General features: G+C 29.0%; 1 protein-coding gene across 5 annotated transcripts in view; it reads left to right on the forward strand.

Annotated features, from left to right (window-relative positions):
- Positions 1-6,777: 6,777 nt before the first annotated feature.
- LOC124432253 (growth factor receptor-bound protein 14-like) overlaps positions 6,778-7,500 on the forward strand; it is a 414,015-nt gene continuing 413,292 nt past the window's right edge. For 3 of the 5 annotated variants that reach the window (XM_046981008.1, XM_046981006.1, XM_046981007.1), the window contains exon 1: positions 7,264-7,500. This exon is cut by the window's right edge and continues 282 nt beyond it. The gene's annotated coding sequence lies outside the window, so the exon portion shown is untranslated. Of the gene's footprint in view, positions 6,819-7,263 lie in introns of those variants that run through there. The other 2 variants (XM_046981009.1, XM_046981011.1) reach the window with 2 other exon arrangements.

Below are 7,500 nucleotides of genomic sequence, written 5' to 3' on the forward strand. Positions count from 1 at the left end.
TATATATATATATATATGCTATTAAAGAAACATCTGACGTAAGAATTATTAATCGAAGCGAAATTATTACCCGAGATGTATTATAATTCAGCGAGATTTTGATTTTTTTTAGATCCAACCTAATCGTACATTTTCATTACACTCGTAAGATTCACTTAATCATCGATAATTTCGTTTTTGTTTAAACGATAAATAAAGTAAATATTTACATATTAGATTTTCAAATATAGCGGATATAACATTGATAAGGTAAAAATATTTACGATAATAGGATTGTAAATATATCATCGGAGATTTTCTTAGTTTCTTTTTCTGTTTTCTTTTTTTTTTTTTTCCTCTTTTTGTTCGCTTCTTTCTCTCTCTTTTTTTTTCTTTCTTTCTTTCTTTTTTTTTTTTTTGTTCTTTTTCAATCTACCAAAAGCGTTTATCTCTTTCGTCGTCTTCGTCGATATGAAATCGTCGCAAATAGCCGCTAGCAAGATCTACTACCACTATTGCCCTGTATCGTTCTGCAAATCCGACAGAATCATCAGGTGGTTCGTCCGAGTAATCTATCGGTTGTCTTCCCTTATAGTTTCCCTTTCTATTATTGTCTCTCTCTCTCTCTCTCTCTCTCTCTCTCTCTCTCTCTCTCTCTCTGTCTGTCTCTTTGTTTCTCTCTCTATCTCTCTGAATCTCTCTGAATCTCTATCCTTTAGGTAATAGATAACATTATCTATAGATCTAATTGCAATAACGTTAATTAGGATTTGATATTTATCGGTATGTAAATTCAGTTAGAATATTGTGTTCGATCGGTTTAATCGGTAGTGAAGTGTTATATCATTAGGAGACTCAATTGCAATTTGAGATAAATGAAATCTGTTGGAAAACGTATCTTCTCGATTATGGTTCACGGAAACGTTCACGTGATCGTTGAACGATATTCACGACGATGACGACTACGACGACGACTACGACGACGATTACGATGGCTAATATGTTTGTTAACTTTGTGAAAATTAATTAGCGTGACAAATGCTTTTGATCTTGTTACGGATATGTTGAATTTTATCTTCGTAAAACATCGCATTGGATTTTTATCTCTTGAAAATCGATATAAAAATATATGTGTGCGTGTGTGTGTGTGCGCGCGCGCGCCCGCGTGTGTGTATATATGTGTATATATGTATGTCTGTGTGTGTATTACGAGATCGATAAGGATAATAACGACGAAAGGAAATCTCATGTAATATTTTCTATCGTAATTTTTTATTTGGCAGGGATGTAAAAGTTTGTTAAAAAAATTAAATTATATAAAAATTAATTATATAGGAATTATATAAAAATTAATTATATTAGATCAATAATAATTATAATGAATCAATTAAAATTATATCCATCGATATTTTTATTATAAAGGTATCGATCGAAATATATAATATTTATCATATAAAAACAGATATAATCGTTAATCAATTTATTTCATTTAAAAGTACTGATCGTTAATTAAATAAGGATATATTTTTAAGTGATATTTGAAGAAATTTAATTTATTAATAAGGAGAAATAATAACAACAAACAAAAACAACAACAAAAAGAAAGAAACGAAGAAAAAAAAGAAAGAAAAAAAGAAAAGAAAGAAAGAAAGAAAGAAAGAAAGAAAGAAAGAAAGAAAGAAAAAAAAATCAAAGTTTATTTTAGTTCGCGGTTGATAGAACACGAAAGAATGAAGTTCTCGTAGTTTTCGCAAGACTTTTCGCGAACGCACAAATTAATCCGGAAAACTTTTCGTTCGTTTCGTGTTCTCTTCGTTTCTTGTTCGAAAAAATTTCTTTTTAAGTAAGAGTAAATTACAGACCGTTTATATCTCTCTTTGAAAGATTATTAAAGTTATTATATACACATATATATATATATGTGTGTGTGTGTGTATCTATCTGTCTGTTTGTCTTTGTGTTTACCTGCATGTGTATTTGTGTATGTCTGTATATATATATATATACAGTGTGTGTCTGTATATATATATGTTCTGTTCATTTCGCGTCCTCTTAATCGTCGTTCGAAAAATTTTCTTTGCAAGTGATAGTGAATTACATTCCGTTTATATCTTCCCTTGGAAGATTATTAAAGTTATTATTATATCTGTCTATCTTTGCGTACGTGTGTGTGTGTGTGTGTGTGTGTGTGTGTGTGAATATGTGTGTGCCTACGTATGTATGTATGTATGTATGTATAAATGTATAGGATAAAGTCGATAATCGATAATTATTTTCTTTCTTGAGTTCTTTTTAATTTCGAACGAGACCTTTCATTTCTCTCTAATCTCTTAATAAGAATTTTTCCTATCGAATTGAGCTACAGCTTTTAACGTAACTAAAATGAAGTATCATGAGATTTTTCATTGACTATTTCCCTTGACGTATAACAATATGGAAAAGTGTAGGAGAAAAAAGAAGGGCGGGGGGAGGGTTGAAAAAAAAAAAGAAGAAGTGAAAAAGGAAGGAAAGAAAAAGCTATGTTCTTAATTCGAGATAATTCTCAATTTCTAATTCTTTCGTCAGTAAGTAGTATAACGTTGACCTTTGTCCTCCTATGTAACTAACTAATTCTTTCCTGTATATTATATATATATATATATATATATATATATATATATATATATATATATATATATATCTTTTTAACTTTGCCCTCGTGACTAGACTAAGTGAAAGGACAAAAAATTCCCTTGTCCGACGATTTTTTACTTTATTCTAAAAGTAGGAAGTGTAGGAGGGGATGGAGAAGGAGGAGGAGGACGGGGAGGGTAAGGGGGAAAAGTGTTAGTACAATCAGTCTTTTGAATTATCATATTTCTATCATTAATCATAATTTATATATAATTTTATAATATATATATATATATATAAATTAATTATATAATATTATATAATTTTAAATTTAATTTTTGTTTAAAAATTAATTAAATTTTATAAATACTATATAATAAAATATTTAAAAAATTTATAAATAAAGTAATATTTAATTTTTATTAAAATTAATGAAAGTTAGAATAAGATAAAAGTAATAAAAATAGGAAAATTTAGTGCCAGCATCAGCTGTTAGACTATTTATTTAAATTAATTACATATTTTATATAATAATTATTTTTAAAAATAAGTTTAATTAATAATTAATTTATTAATATTTTTTTAAATTTTAATTTTTATGAAAATTATATAATAAACTAGGATTAGATATCCTATTATAATAAATGTATAAATATTATAGAAGAAATTAAATGATAAATTATTAAATTTAAAAGATTTGACAGTATTTAAGATTTAGAGAAACCTGTATAATAATTGATGATCCATAATATATATTTAAGATATATTTAATTTTAAATTTATGTATTGCTGTTTTTTAATATTTAATTAAATTAGATAGAAATATAATTTATGAAATTTAATAAAGTTTTAATAAATAAATTATATAATATTATATATGTAATATGTATATGAACGAAAAAATATTTATAATACTTCATTAATTTAATACTTATCAAATTTATCTGGTATACTGATCATACGATTTTAATTTCTCTCAATGATCGTGTGACGATTTGTAACAAACGTAATAATAGATAAAACTCTCGACAAGAGGAAAATTAGAATCGGCCTTGATATAACGATCGAATAAACACGTACGTATACGTACAAATAAATTGTTAGATTGGATAGATAGTTAGATAGATAGATGAATAGATAGATAGATAGATTCGTGTTGCGATGACATATAAATGAATGATACAACCTGATTCGATGTAAACGTTTAAAGAGACTTTTGACCAACCGTAACAATCGAAATATATACGTATTTATTCCGTAACCAAAATCCAGGGTTTCCCCTATTGAAATTCGTTTTTTTCTTCCTATTTTTTTTCTTTTTTTTTTTTTTCCCCCCCCATACGACGACCAATACGAGAACGTAGAGATAGTAGTAGAGTACGAGCAGTGACCCGCGTAAATTTGTCAGAGAAGTACTCTCGACGAGTTCGTCCCTCCCTAACGGAGGGGAGAAATAAAAAAAAAAAAAAAAAAAAAAAAAAAAAAAAAGAAGAAGAAGAAGAGAGAGAGAGAGAGAAAAGAAAAAGAAGGGTCGTAGTCCTGTCAGATGGGTCATCGCAACTTGATATAGAAAAACGATATGCAGCAGGTGTCCGATCAAACTACATTCTTACGAAATTCATCGTATAACTGGTATTCGTGGTGCGAATTACAATGTGATTACTTCTATCTCCCCCAAAAAAAAAAAAAAAAAAAAAAAAAAAAAAAATAAAAAAAAAAAGATAAATAAATAAAAAAGAAAACAAACTACTATGTCGAACTATTATGTCGAGCTGTATCGCGAGCTATAATAGATTAACCCTTTAATTGCAAAATACAACATAATATGAGTTATGGTAATAGCGTTTGTCAATCTTTTTTTTTTTTTTTTTTTTTTTTTTTTTTTTTTTTTTTTTTTTTTTTTTTTTCTCTCTTTTCGGCATCATCGACTAATTTGGGATTACGCGCGTTTGTAATTTATAATGGGATAACGCGTGTGTAATAAATTTGTTTGCGATAAGAATTAATTCGAAATATTTCTAATGTAAAATTTTGAAAAGGGGTCTGGTGTATTGAAGTAATCAATGCTGATTGTTTTAAAGTGATTCAGTAATTACGATATTTTCTTGCGAATTATTTTTGAAAAACTCTTAGATATTAATCGATTCTTACGATTAGATATAAAACGATAGATTTTATTTCCCGTAGGTTGAGAAACTCTGCTATGATATAATACATACATACATACATACATACATACATACATACATACATACATACATACATACATACATACATACATACATACATACATACATACATACATACATACATACATATATACATATATACATACATACATACATACATACATACATACGTACGTGTGTGTACGTATGCGTGTATGTATATGAACAATAAAATTTCCTCGTGATACACGACACGTACATTTAATGTTTTACTACAATGTTTTATAAGCTCTAAAAAAAAAAAAAAAAAAAAAAAAAAAAAAACAGGGGGGGTGGAATGAAAAAAAAAAATGAAAACAGAAAAAACAAAAAGAAAAATAAATAAATAAATAAACGAGCGAAAGTAAAAAAGAAAATAAAAAAAAAAAAAAAAAAGCAAATAAAAACGCGAAATGTGTCTCGTGTTTGCAAAACGTAAAATCTGATGAGAAGATAAATATCAATGACGTACACGTTTTCGTGTTGACCCATATTTTAGAATTTATTATAAACTTTTGATTTTTAAAATGCCGACTGTCAAAATAATTTTATGCAAATCGATATATTCAGTTTATTGCATATATCTTAACTCTTCATAATACTTCTCTATCTTTCTTTTCTCTTTCTTTTCTTTCCTTTTTTTTTTTTTTTTCTTTTTCTTTCTAATAATATATCGTTCGGAATAAATATTATGAAATGTCATGAAACGTTTAAATCGTGTTATATAAAAAATAGAAATACTTTTCATTCTGAAAATATCATTATTCAAAAATAAAAAAGAATGAGCGACGATTCTCGGTACTTTCAATGCTTTAAATAAAATTGTACATTAATTTTCTTATTAAATCTTATATATATATATATATATATATATACACAATTATACACACACACACAAAGTAACGTTTTATCGACGAACATTAAAAATTTAATTACATTTGCATATCAAAGGATATGCGAGTTATTAACGTTATTAATAAAAAAAAAAAAAAAAAAAAAAAAAAAAAGAAAAAAAGAAAAAAAAAGAAGAAAAAGAAAAACATTAATTCGTTTCATTGGAATTTAGCTTTCGAATAAAAGGCAAGGAAAGGAAGGAAGAAAGAAGGAATGAAAAGGAAGGGAATAAGAGCGAGAGGAGAGGATGAAGAAGGAGAATTAAGAAAAGGACAAATGAAAAAAAGAAAAGAAGAAGAAAAGAGAGAGAGAGAGAGAGAGAGGGAGAGAGGGAGAGGGAGAGAGGGAGAGAAAAAAGGATGAAAATAAAAGTAGAAAAAGTTTATAAGAGGAAGAAAGAAACGTCTGGTACGGTGTCGGCGGATCATCAATGACCCTTAGCCGAGGTCAAGCTCGGTGGATGGGGGGGGGGAGGCGGCGGAGGGGGAGAGAGTAAGCGCGGTAAAAATTGGCGCGCGTGCCTAACGCTCATGCGTGGGCGTCGCGACGTCGTAACACGATGATAAGAGCGGTACGGTAGCTACGACGACGCTGGCGTCGTTGGTTCACAGTGGCCAACGCGACCTCGGCCCGTAAGGATCTCCGTTCCGGCACGTCGTTTATCTTTCTTTTCCTTTATTTCCTTTATTTCCTTTCTTTCTTTCTTTCTTTCTTTCTTTCTTTCTTTTTTTTCTTTCTTTTTTTTTTTTTTTTTTTCTTTCTCCTTCTCTCACTCTCTTTATTTTATCTGATTTATATTAAACGAAATTACGGGACGCGACGTCGACGTCGAACGATTACGATTACGACGACGACGACGACGACGACGACGACGACGACGACGCAGACAATAATCTTACGAGTATTTCATTTTCTTTTGCAACGAGTGCGCTCGGTTCCATTCGAGATCATCGACGTTTCTGTCAGAAGAAGAGGAAAACGTGTACTGAAAATAATGTGAAGACAAAAAGAAAAAGAAAAAGAAAGAGAAAGAAAGGAAGAAAAAGAGAGAAAGATAGATGAAGTGCGCGCGCGAGAGAGAGAGAGAGAGAGAGAGAGAGAGAGAGAGAGAGAGATAGAAAGAGAGTACGTATTCTCTTATTAATTATTTCTAATGTGTTATTCTTTACCCGTATTTTTTTCTTTCTTTCTTTCTTTCTTTTTTTTTTTTTTTTATTATTATCTTTTTCCCCTTTTTCATTTCATCGAATGTTGTACGAAATCATACATTTTCTACCTGTTACTTTGATATTATTTATTATTACTTTATATACATACATATATATATATATATATATATATATATATGTATATGTATGTATGTATGTATGTATATATGTCAATTTATTAATATACATATATATTAATACTATATATGTATATTAATATACACACACACGTATATGTATATATATATATATATCGTTTGAGAAAGAAAAAAAAATAGAGAGAGGTGGATGGATGGATGGATGAATGGATGGATGGATGAATGGATGAATGGATGAATGGATGGATGGTTGGATGGATGGATGGATGAATGGATGGAAAGAGGTTTCTAACGATATGAAATCGTTCGACGTGATGCAACTTTCGAGAAGAACGTAACACCACGTCGTCCGATAGAACGATGAATTTTTATCGTTTAATAAGTGGTAGGGGTGATGACGCGGTGAATGAAGGAATGAGGAAAAAGAAAGGGAATCGATGCGCGTCATCCAATTCTTGTCGTCTCTGGATCAAACGATATATACATATCATACATATCATA

The sequence above is a fragment of the Vespa crabro genome, chromosome 24, assembly GCF_910589235.1.
Source record: "Vespa crabro chromosome 24, iyVesCrab1.2, whole genome shotgun sequence".
Taxonomy (NCBI): Eukaryota; Metazoa; Arthropoda; class Insecta; order Hymenoptera; family Vespidae; genus Vespa; species Vespa crabro.